Source organism: Echinops telfairi, unplaced genomic scaffold (genome assembly GCF_000313985.2).
Source record: "Echinops telfairi isolate 266 unplaced genomic scaffold, ASM31398v2 ScPeMD7_5592;HRSCAF=6446, whole genome shotgun sequence".
Taxonomy (NCBI): domain Eukaryota; kingdom Metazoa; phylum Chordata; class Mammalia; order Afrosoricida; family Tenrecidae; genus Echinops; species Echinops telfairi.
The window spans coordinates 44,387,789-44,400,896 of record NW_022109491.1 but is presented as its reverse complement, the minus strand read 5'-3'; the positions used below and the strand labels follow the sequence as shown (position 1 = coordinate 44,400,896).

At 41.7% G+C, this 13,108-nt stretch overlaps 1 protein-coding gene and 1 pseudogene across 1 annotated transcript in view; both read right to left on the bottom strand.

The window, feature by feature from the left end:
• Window positions 1–13,108, bottom strand: part of PCSK2 (proprotein convertase subtilisin/kexin type 2) — a 300,350-nt gene that overhangs the window by 67,148 nt on the left and 220,094 nt on the right. The window lies entirely within an intron of this gene.
• LOC105979662 lies at window positions 7,785–8,546 on the bottom strand (annotated as a pseudogene).

Sequence of the window (13,108 nt, the reverse complement as noted above, 5' to 3'; positions counted from 1 at the left end):
GCACTGGCTGCGAGCAGCAAAGTTTGAGCTAATACCAATTTAAGAGGTAGTCTCAAAGCTCACATGAAAAGAAGTTATATTCGGTCTTTGAAAGCAGTTTGGATTTTATTTTCCTGGAGGTGATTTTAGAATTAGTCTACAAAGATGGGAAGGAATGAGATTCATCTAGTTTTACTATTAAGTGTCACTTGTATAAACTATTAGTTTATTTCAATGTAAAAACAACCAACCAGAGAGGATAATTTTTCTCACATGCTCTTTTTCAGCCTAATGCTTAGGGTCCTTCACAATGAAATATGAGTTTAATAAAGAAAACAAGTTAATAGCGGAAAATATTTCTTGTTCAAAGGTTAACAAATGCGATAAGTCAAATTTCTCACCTAAAGACAATTGCCAGACAGCATAAGTTTACCCTCCTCTTCTCCAATTTGGTTGCCTAAGAAATAATTTTCTTTCTTTCTGAATTTAAACTTCTAAAGTTTAAAATAGTATTTATTTTGAATTAGGAGGAGATTTTCATTTCAGATCATTAATTTTGTATTTAAACTTAGTAAGCTATGTATCAAACCCCCAATAACTTGGCTTCTTTCACTTCTCTTTTCCTTCTGGTGGAATACTATCTTCTCTTTTGCTTCGTCTTCCTCCCTTTTCTCTCCCTCCCTTGGTAACCATGAAAGATTGTTGCCTTTGGTTTGAATGCCTTTGTTTTGGTATTTTTCTTTACAACTGTGGTTTCATTTAATAGTTTTCCTTTTGTGATTGAATAATTTTATTCAGCTTAATGTTCTCCAGGCCCATCTATGCTATGTGGTCCTTGGCAGTTTCATTATTATTCTTTAGCATTGTATGTTATTCCACTGTGTGTATGTATCAATATTTTAAAAAGAAGTCTTATCCTGATGGGTATTGTGACAGGTAGATTTTGTGTCAACTTTCACGTGTATAGGGGTGGAGTGCAACTTGTCAATCAGGTCACAGCCTGATGATGCCTATTGGGAGACGGGGCTTTTTGTAAGAGAGGCACTGAGGACTCCTCCTCTCTCTGTTGCCCTTTGCCTTCATCCTTGCTGGGACTCTGTGTCTGCCTCCAGGGGTTTCCCAATGTGGGCCACCTGAGCCTGAAAGCTGTTGGCATCCTGGCATGTTTCTACTGATCTTGGATCCACGTAAGTCTGCACCCATTGGCCTGTGATCTCTGTTTCTTCCTTCAACTTTCTTCGTCACTTACCTACAGTTATGTGAGTCTGAAGCTAGCCTCTGACCAATGGACTTAAGTTGTACTAGGTTGAGATGCCTTTTTAATATGAAACTACTTCTTGATATGAAGTTTTTCCTAATACATATATGAATGTCATAGATTTTGTCTCTCTAGACAACCCCACCTACCATCAGCATTTATGTTATTTTCAGCTTCTTGCTATTGTAAACAGTGCTGCAATGAGCATAGCTGTGAGCATGTCTATTCCTCTAGCACTCTTACTTCTTTAGGGTAAATACCTAGCAAAGGGATTACTGGGTCATATGAAATGTCTATTCCCAGTGGTTTAAGGTTGTATCATATCACTTTTCACTGTGGTTGCATATTTTACAGTACCACCAGCAGTGTATATGAGTGTTTTAATATCTCCAAAATTTGTTATTGTTTTTAAAAATTTACTGTCAATGCTGGTGTAAGGTTTTTTGATCTGCATTTCTTGGATGGCTAATAATCATGAGCATTTCTTCTTAGGTTTGGTGGTCACCTGGATGTATTCTTTGGTGAACTGTCCATGTCCTCTGCCAATTTTTAAATTGGATTATTCATCTTTTTCTTGTTGAGTTGTTGCAGTTTTCTATATATTTTAGAGTAGTCTCTTGTCTTATGAGTAATTGTCAAAAATTTTCTCCAGTCTGTGAGTTCTCTTTTTACTATTTTGTTGAAGTTTTTAAATGCATACAAAAATCTTATTTTCAGTAGGTTCAAGTCATCTATTTTATCTTCTACTATGTGTGCTTTTTTGTTATGTTTGATAGTGTGTTTATACCCTGTATTAGGATCCTTAAGTTTGTCCCTATTTTATCATCAATGGTCTTTATAGGGTTTACATTTAGGTCTTTAATTCATATTGAGGTTGTTTTTGTATATGAGATGAGAAATGGGTCTTATGTCATTCTTATGCAGATGGTGATCCATTTGGCCAGCACTATTTGTTGAAAAGACTATCTCTTCCCCATTTTATGATTTTGGGCTCTTTGTTGAAAATAAGTTATTTCTGGGTTTTATATTCGGTTCCATTTGTTTGTATATTTATTATTGTACCAATAGCAGGCTGTTTTGACTATTGTGGCTGTGCCCTAGATGTTGATGACAGGAAGTGAGAACTTTCCTACTTTGTTCTTCTTTTTGAGCACTTCTTTGCTTCTCTTGGGTCATTTGCCTCTCCAAAAAAAGTTGGTGGCCATTTTTTTCCATTTCTTAAAGAATGATTTGGGATCTGGTTTGGAATTGTATTTAAAAATTTTTTATTTGTTATGGACTGCTGTGGGTAGTATTGACATTTTCACAAAGCTAAATCTTCCTCTCCATGAGCATGAAACATTCTTATATTTACATGTCTCTTTTTATTTCTTTTAAATAGTACTATTTTCAGTTTTCTTTGTAAAATCTTTTGTTTCTCTGGTTAGATTTATTCTTAAATATTTAATCTTTTGTGTGGCTATTATAAATTTTATTTTATTTCCTCATCTGGACCTCTTCCTTAGTGTACCAGAATCTAATTTTTTTTCCCCTATGCTGAGCTGTACTCTACAACTTTGTCAAATCTCTGATTGTTTTCAACAATATTTTGTTGAGTCTTTGGGTTTTCTATACGGAGAAGCAGATCGTCTGCATATAGAGTTTTACTTCTTTTTTTAATACTAATTTGAATACTTTTGCTTTCTCTTTGTTGTATAATGGCTTTGGCTAAGACTTCGAGCACAATGTTAAATAAGAGTGGTGATAAAGGTTCCCATTCACAAGGGCAATACTTTCAATTTCTCTCTATTGAATGAGATGTTGGCCATGGGTTTTGTGTAAATGGCCTTTATTATGTTGAGAAATTTCCCTTCTATTTTTATTTTTCTGAGTAGCTTATCAGAAATGGGTGTTGGCTTGGTTAAATATCTTTTCTGCATCAACTGACATGATCATGCAGTTCGCTTCCTTAGTTTTATTTATATGGTATATAACATAAATTGTTTTTCTAATGTTGAACCAACTTTGCATACCTGGTATGAATCCCATTTGATCTTGGCTTCTTTTTTTTTTATATATATTGTTGAATTCTATTGGCTAGGATTTTGTTGAGAACTTCTGCATCTATATTTTTACGAGATAACATAAAACCAAAACCAAAATCAAAACCAAAAACCAAAACAGAAACAAAATTTACTGACATTGAGTTGATGCAGACTCATAGAGACCTTGCAGGACAGACTACAGTTGCTCCTGACCTGAGGGTTTCTGAGACTGTAAATCTTTAAAAGAGCTGAAAGCCCTGTTTTTCTCCCATGATGTGGCTGGTGGTTTCAAACTGCTGACTTTGTGGTTAACAGCCCAACGTGTAACCACTACACCCCCAGGACTAAAGCTCAAGGGATGTCTATCTGTCATGTCCTCTTAGACATGTCTTTAGAAATGTCTTGGCCTGGTTTTGGTATAAGGGCTTTGCTCACTTCACGAAATGAGTTCAGGAGTTTGCGGTCCTGAAGAACCTACATTCGTGAATATGTGGTGTAGTATTCGTGTTAGCTCATCTGTGAATGCTTGATGCAGTTTCCCAGTAAAGGTGTCCGAACACGGACTCTTTGCTGTTGTTGGAGTTTTCGATAACTTGATGTATTTCTTCTTTTGTGTGGGTCTGTTGAGCTTTTAAAAACCATTCTGTTAATTGAGGTAGGCAATGTGTTTCTAGATCTTTGTCCATTTCATCTAGGTTTTCCAATATGTTGCAGTTCCCAAACACAAAACTCACGACCATTGAGATGATGCCGACTCATAGGGACCTTACTGGACAAGCAGAACAGCGCCTGTGGTTTTCCAGACCGTAACTTTTTATGGGAGTAGTGGGCCATCTTAACCTCGAAGGCATACAGTAAACTTTCCGTTGCCAAGAATTTCAGATATCATCCAGTATTTCTCACTATTTAGGGCATAATAGATAGAGTGTATTGCAGTCTGTGATGCCCTATAAATATTTACTGGTAGCAGGTATGACATTTCCGTGGTGAATACCTGTCAAAAGAATGCTATGCAAGAGGGATTTTTATGGACAACAACACAGTAATGGAATTCAGATATGCAATGCATCACCAAATATTTACCTAAAACCTAACAGGCCTGGGAGATTATTGATAAAATGTAGACTGCAAACCTTGAGAGAAGCAGGCATCTCTAAAATAGACAAATGTCAAGGCCACTCAAAATGTTTGTCAGCATGACTAAAAAGGTAAACCACTCATCTATCAAATAGCATCAACATTTATTAAGTGCTGGCATGAAAATAATGAGATCCTGGGTTTGCATGCCTAACAGCAAAGAAATTTTATCTGTTTTGAATATTATGAATGATTATTCTCAAACCAAGCCCACTGCCATTGAGTGGATTCCAATTCATAGTGATTTATATTGTACACAACTCATAGATGCCCATTCTTTTATACATTTTGCAATTTGGTTTATTATTTTTTCTTTGGCCATCTGAATTTCTCTGATCATAAAAGAGAACATTATATTCTTGTGTGTGTGCGTGTGCATGTGTATGCATGTGTGCAAATTTCTCAACTGTGCTGCAGATATAATCTTGGACCTTATTTGGAGAGGGCACATAATTATTAAATGGCGTAACTACATTTGCTCTGCCTAAAAAGGAACAAGGCAACAAATTAAACAATGCACAGGGTAATAATTTTACTTTCCACATCTCCTAAAAGCAGCTCTACATATGTTTGAAGCATGCTTTCATAAAGAGGCCTTCCTTAGCTTTGATTTTTAAATATGTTTTTCTTTTTTGCATCCCAGCTTCTTTCGATTTATTTGTGTTTTCCACCCCAAACCCTTTTTTAAAGTATAGAGGCTCAAGTATAAGATGTAGATTTTTGTTTAAGATTCACACCAAGAAAAACCCAAAACAGCGAAACCAAACCAAACCCTCTTTGTAGTCCGTAAAAATGGACAGCGAAAGCGCCTGACCAGAAGAGCAGACTATTCAGTGGCTCCCCCGGCCCGCACCCCTGCCCGCACACCCGCCCGCACACGTGGTCTGTGGGACAACGGAGCATCTGGAGGACTTCGCTGGGCGGCCTCCCCTTCCTCCCAGAGTGGTTCCGGGTCCCCCCACTCCAACCCCAGCCCAAACCCAGCGACCCCTGCCCCAAGGGACTCCCAAACACGTGTGGACTCAGATTTCCAGTTTTTCTGCTATCTTTCACACACCACAGTTATTTCATAAAATTGTTTGTTTTACACTTTTTACACCAATGTAACAAAAATGTGGGCGGAGAGGGGGGCAGACAGTGTATTTTATGCCAATAAATGGGAGGCGGACGGTGAGGGGCAGGGGGAGGGAGGTGAGTGCTGCGCCGAGCGAAAAAAACACACCTTCTCTATGGAAACATTTCTGATAGCAGTATGTGGTGGGAAGAAGGCCGCCCCAAAAAGAAGGCTGCATAGCGGCCTTAGTCTCTGGGGGAGACAATGCGGTGCTGTCCATGGTGCAAGCTGTTATGTGATCTGTTGGCAGAGAGGGGGAGGGGACAGAAAACGAATTTTCTTTTCTTTCTTTTTCTTTAAAAAAAATCATTTTATTGGGGCCTCTTACTGATCTTATTCCGTACATCAATTGTATCAAGCATATTTGTACATATGTTGCCATCACCATTTCCAAAGCCCTTGGTATCAGCTCCTCTTTCCTGCCCCCCCACCCTCGTGACCCCTTGATAAATTATAAGTGATTTTTGTTTTCATAGCTTACACCAACTGCTGTCTCCCTTCCCCCACGGTTTCTGTTGTTCATGCCCCTGGGGGTGGGTGGGTGGTGTGCGGTTATGCATTGATCATTTCAATCGGTTCCCCCTTCTTCCCCTCCTCCCCACCTTCCCCTACCCTCCTGGTATCACTACTCCCATTTCTGTTCCTGAGGGGTTTAGTTGACCTGGATTCTGTGTGTTGTGAACTCTTGTCTGTACCTGTGCGCATGCTGTAGTCTAGCTAGAACTGAAAGGCAGGACTGGGGTCATGGTAGTAGGGAGTGAGGAAGCCTCAAAGAACCAGAGGAATATTGTGTGTTTCATCGGAGCTATACTGTGCCCTGGTTGACTCATCCCTTCCTTGTGACCCTTCTGTGAGCGGATGTCCTATTGTCTGCAGATGGGTTTTTGGGTTACTGCTCCGACCCCCCTCATTCTTAACAATATGTTTTATTTTTGTTGTTGCTTTGTTTTGGGTCTTCTGTTGCCTGTTACCTGATTCTATTGACACCTCATGATCACACAGCCTGCCATGCTTCTTCCTTGTGGGCTTATTGCTTCTCTGCTAGATGGCTGCTTGTTTAATGTCAAGTCTTTAAGACCTCAGGTGCTATATCTTTGGATAGCCGGGCACCTTTCTTTTCCACATTTGCTTATACACCCATTTTTTTGTTCAGCAATCTGCTGGGAGGATGAGCATGACAGAATGCCAAGTTGTTGGGACAAAGTATTCTTGCATTGAGGGAGGGCTTGAGCAGAGGCCCAAAGTCCATTCATATCTTGCCATATAAATATATGTACATAGTCCAATCTCTTTATTTTTATGAATTAATATATATTTTTGAGTGCACACCTATGTTTATACCTCTATCCATAGCTTTGCTTACTGGATCTTTCCTCTGTTTCCTTTTACCTTCCTCCTGCCCCACCAGCATGCTCACACTTCTGTCTCTTAGTAATTCCTCTCAGTTGGATTGCTGTTGCTCTAATACCACTAGGATCTCTATCTCCTCCTCATTGTTGCTTTTAATTCCCTAGTTGTTCACCTGTCAATGGCGTTGTTTGCTCACCACTCCTTCCCACCCACCCCTCATCCTCCTCCTTCCCCCACGTCCCCCCAGAACCATCAGTCCTGTTGCTTTCTCCTCGGGCTTGCTTCCCATGCCTATCTTGTACAGGTAGGCAAGACAACAATAACAGAGACAAAACAAAAGGAAAACAAAAGATTGAATAAAAAGAGAGAAAAAAAAGAAAAAAAAACCTAGCAAAAAAAAGCGTATATAATTCCAGGTCTGTTCTCTGACCTTTATGAGTATCTCTTCACCAGTCCTGGGGGGTCTTGGGAACTTCCCCTCCTAGGCTGACGTCTATTTTGGGTGCTCCTTGGGGGCCTTGTGGCTTTACTTTGCTCTTGTTGCTGATCTTTTATGTACCTTTCTTGGTTCGCCTCCATAATGGGGGGGTGGGGGTGGGGTGTGTGTGTTCAGGCTGGTCTTGCTCCCGCTGTGTGTCCCAGGATTGTCCTCTCTTGTGGGATGCCCCAGCTAGGGGACATCATGTCTCAATCTGTTGTTGGCCCTGCAGTCCTATCTGAGCCTTAGCAGCTCCGTGCAGGGATGTCATCCTCAGGGCTTGTGTGCCAGTAAGGGGGCCTAGTCTCTCGCTCTCTCTTTATCTTTCTTGGTTTGCTTCTGAATGGGCGTGGCAGAAAAAACCTGGTTTCTAAGAAAGGAATCCAATGAGTGCATGACATGTCCAGTTAGCGTGAGCAGAGGGTTAACATTGCTGCTTTCCTTTCAAAGTCTCCACCAGGTTGTTCTTAAGAGCTTCTTGTTTTGTTTGCAAAAGTCCGCACAGACCTCAGCCCTTTGACGATGTCCTTTGTTTTTCCAAAGTAGATCTTTTTCAGCATACTTCTGATTCCCCCCCCCCATGCCTTCTACCAGGCACCCAGATATTGGCTATGTGTGGGCAATAGTCGCTCAGTTTCGTTTTTCCCCATCTGTCCCATAAGACAGCCTCCCAGGTTCATGGCCAGAGCCAGATTTTTCAGTTGAAGCCACAGCATCATCGTGGAGTTCAACTTGTAATAGGCAGTGTGGCCACTGGACTTCTCCTGCAGCTCCACCACGTGGATGGAATCCCAGCAGCCTGTAATCTCTTGTTATCCATCTTGAACCTTCTTTGTGAGGATCACACCAGCAAAGCCAGGATCCAGATCCCAGAGGTAGACAGATGAGACGCTGCCTTCAAAATACAGGTCTTGATACTGGTCGAAGGCTTGTTGGCTTCCACTTCTAGCTTTCTCAGCCAAGCAGATGGCATGGCCTCATCTTCCAGTGAAGGGCCATACTTGTTACCTCCTGTCCCCATCTCTTTTGTAGTTGCCCCAAAGCAATACTTCCCCGTCACTTTGTCTCTGGTGATTTTAGTCAACAGAGGACAGATCTGCACAGAGGCTACAGGTCACACAGGTCAATCAGGTCCCTAAAGCTTTCCTCTATTTGCTGTGGAGGCAGCTGCCTCGGTAAATCCAAGGCACAGGCCAACTTCTTCTTTGTTTTTAAACGTTTTATTAGGGGCTCATACAACTGTTATCACAATCCATACACACATCAGTTGTGTAAAGCGCATTTGTACATCATTCTCAAAACATTTGCTCTCCATTTAAACCCCCGGCATTAGGTCCTCATTTTTCCCCTCCCTCCCCGCTCCCCCCTCCCTCATGAGCACTCGATAGTTTATAAATTGGTATTTTGTCATATCTTGCCCTGTCCGACGTCTCCCTTCACCCACTTTTTGGTTGTCTGTCCCCCAGGGAGGAGGTCACATATAGTTCCTTGTAATCGGTTCCCTCTTTCCTACCCACTCTCCCTCTACCCTCCCTGTTTCGCCACTCACACCACTGGTCCTGTAAGGATCATCCGTCCTGGATTCCCTGTATTTCCAGTTCCTATCTGTACCAGTGTACATCCTCTGGTCTAGCCAGACTTGCAAGGTCAGATTCGAGTCATGGTAGTGGGAGCGGGGAGGAAACATTTAGGAACTAGAGGAAAGTTGTATTTTTCATCGTTGTTACATCGCACCCTGACTGGCTCGTCTCCTCCCCGAGACCCCTCTGCAAGGGGATCTCCAGTGGCCTACTAATGGGCTTTGGATCTCCACTCCGCACTCCCCCTCATTCACTATGGTAAGGTTTTTTGTTGGCACAGTCCAACTTCTGATCACTCTTGGTGGACAGAGGATTAAAGGTTTGCTGTGACGATTTACAGTGTTCCGAAAGCCCAGGAGGGACACATTGTTGTTGAATTTGGTTTCTCAGCCAAGTGGGGGATTTCACTTGCTTGATTAAGTATGTCCCTGTTGTTGTTGTTGTTATTGTTGTTAGGTGCCGTCGAGTCAGCTCCCACCCATAGGGACCCTGTGCACAACAGAATGCAACACTGCCCGGTCCTGTGCCATCCCCACAGTTGTTCCTGTGTCTGAGCCCATTGATGCGGCCACTGGGTCGCTCCACCTCCTTGAGGCCGTCCTCTTTTCCCTGCTCTTCCACTTACCCACGACGCCCTTCTCCAGGGACATGTCCAAAGTATGTAAGACAAAGTCTTGCCATCCTTGCCTCTAAGGAGCCCTCTGGCCGTATTTCTTCCAAGACAGATCGGATTGTACTTTCAGAAGTCCATGGTACTTTCAATATTCTTCCCTAGCACCACGATGTAAATGCATCAGTTCTTCTTCAGTCTTCCTGATTCAGTGTCCAACATTCACACGTGTATAAGACAATACCGTGGATTGGGTCAGGCACACCTTAGTCCTGAAATAACCCGCTTGCTCTTCAGTACTCTAAAGAGACCTTGTGCAGCAAACTTACTAAAGCAACATGTGTTTTGCTCTTGACTGCTGCTTCCATGAGCACTGTGGATCCAAGCAAGACAAAATCCTGGACAATTTCAACCTTTTCTCCATTTATCATGATGGTACCTATTGGTCCAATTGTGAGGATTTTGGTCTTCCTTGTCATCTATACTGAAAGCTACACTCCTTGATCTTCATCAGCAAGTGCTTCGGTTCATTCTCACTTTCAGCAAACAAGGTTGTGTCATCTGCATATAGAAGGTTTTTCATAAGCTTTCCTCCAATCCTGATGCCATATTCTTCTTCACGAAATCCATCTTCTCTGATGATTTGCTTGGCATACAGATTGAACAAGTATGGTGGGAGGATACAGCCATGGTACGCCTTTCCTGATTTCAATTCATGCAGTAGTCCATTGTCCTGTTCCCTTCTTGAACCATGTACATCCATGTCTCTGGTAGTGCATTTTATTGTCTACTTTCTATCACAATGAGAATAATCTGACTGAGAGCTGGCTGCCTTCCATGGTGTAGTGATTGCTTCTGTATTCCAACTGGCCTTTGTGGAGGACAGTGCGCTTGGAATGGCTAATAGCCATAAACCCACTGCTAGTTAGTATCTGTCAGTCCCTTATTGGTGGTTCTGTACATTTTAAAGTGAGCATTTTTTCAAGAGTTCCAAGTCTGCTGAATAGATAGAGGACATTGGATGGGATGCCTATGCCAACAGAAATCTGGCAAATACATTGTGTGCCTCAATGGCCCACAGCTGTCAAGAAACTCATCCTGGACCACTAGCAGACTATGACTGAGCCACTGGCTAGTGCTCAGCTTAAGGGCACCAGAGAATATGGATGCCATGTTCCCAGTGAACGTGGCATCCACCAAGGGCCACACCAGAGGACTTGATGTGGAAGACTGACTGAATGAACTGGGCTCTACTTCAGAACTGCCATTACCCTTGGACTTAGGACTGAAATACTCTGATGGGAGAGGAAGCAAAAGATGGCCACCCCAAGATTGTGGAAATGGCAGCTGTTGGACCTTGGGTGAGACCCCTGCCTCAGTGGATGTCGATTGAGAGGAGAGTTAGAACCATCAAATATTTACTATCTCAAGGCACCCTTGCATTAATCTGACAGGCAAAAATCTGTCCTTGGAAGAAATGATACAGAAAATTTTGCCCTATCATCAGTCCCCATGCCCAATATACACAGAGCTCAATCAATTAAGAAATCAACCTGTACAAAGCAGCAACTCATGGATTGTAGCTCATTGTTGGACTATACTTGCACAAACTCCTCATATCAACTACCTTAAATTCCATGCTATTGGACAAATTATTGATGTTATCAGTGCAATCACTTCTGTCCTAGGGAGATGACTGACAATGTTTTTCTTTTATTTTGGGGGGCTCTTTGTTTGTTTGTTTTGTTCTTGTTCTTGTTGGTTCAGGTTTTGGTTTATGTTTTTGTCATAATATGATGACAAAAGTAAACCAGAGCCATTCATAACCCATGGACAAGCAGCTGGATTCTGGGATCCCACTTAATTCTAGCTGAACCCAAGAACAGTTAGTTCTTATAACATGACCCTGCTCAATACTCACCTTCATGAAGAGACCACTGAAGATAGGGTGCTGTAGCAAAGGGTGGTGAAGAAAACAGATGGTGCCTGGCTATCAATTGGAATAGTGTCTGGGGTCCTAAAGGCTTGTTTTTAAACAAGCATCCATCTAAGTGACACATCAACTAAGTCCATTGGAAGAAGCACACCAGCCCGTGGGATCCAAAGATGATGATAACAAAATCCAAATGTGATGAAGGGAAAAGTATCGGCACTTAAACGGTGAACACCCAATCTATAGGAGGCGATGGAGGACCGCGGGAGCCCCAAATCCATCTGCGGAGTATCTAGTCCGATTAACCCTCTGGCAGATCCCCTCCAGCCACAGGCAAGAGACTTGATCAGCTTTACTATCCGACAGAGATTATTGAAAACTTGATTATGGTGGATTGAACCATGGTATGTAATATGATACTTGGTCAGTTGACCTCCCTTTTGACCCTACTTGAATTTGCTCTAGATTCAAATATTTCTTGATTGTTCCATGACAGAATTTTCTTCTCTAGCTTTTGAAATATTGTTGGTGGTCTTTTCTTCCTTTTTACATTATTATTATTATTGTTGTTGTTTTCTTCTCTCTGTTTCCTTTTGTTTTTAATTGTTCTGTTAGGATCTCAAGTTAACAAGCACAAAAGGAGTGAATGCCTAAAGACAATAACTGATGCAATGGTTTATCAGGAAGAGGGGGCAGAGGCAGGAAAGGTGAGGGGATTTGGGGAGCAATCAATGAATGTTGGGGGGTAATTAAAACTGATCGTGATGATGTATATACAACTCCTAAAAAGAGATTTAACTATGGAAGTGTATGATATGTGAATATTATATCAAGAAAACTACTACTAATTAAAATATAGAAAAAAAGAAACTAACCTAACCTACGATTACTGTGGATGAAGAAGGACACGTTTTTGCTTAGGGGGCACTGAGTTTATTTTAACGGTGATAGAAAAGCTTGGAAAGGGATAGTGTGGTAGTTACATTAATTTCATGTCATCTTGAAGATATATAAAAGTGTATGGGTGGCATTTAAACCTGTCAATAAGGTCACAGCCTCATGGTACCTCCTTGTGGGCAAGGCCTTCTCATAAGGAGGGCTCTGGAAATCTCCCTTTCTTTCTCTGCCTTCACCTTCCTGCTGGATGACCCTGATTCCTGCCAGAGCCAGTGCCATGTCCACCACTATTGGATTCACAAGACTTTGCACTCACCAACCTGTGATATTCCTGCATTTTGCATCATTGCTTGTTACTGTGTGAGCCTGAAGAGGGGCTTCTGAACTAATTACTTCTTTTTTAAAAAAGAATTATTTTATTGGGGGCTTGTACAATTCTTATCACAGTCCATACATACATCCACTTTGTCAAGCACATATGTACATTTGTTGCCCTCATCATTTTCAAAACATTTGCCCTCTACTTTAGCCCTTAATATCAGTTGCTCATTTCCCACCTCCCTCCCCACTCCCCCTCCCTCATGAACCCTTCATAATTCATAAATTATTATACTTTTTTTCATAAGTTACATTGTCTGATGTCTCCCTCCACCCTCTTCTCTGCTGTCCATCCCCCAGGGAGGAGGCTATACTTAGATCCTTGTAATTGGTTCCCCTTTTCTACTCCACATTCCCTTCACCCTCCAGG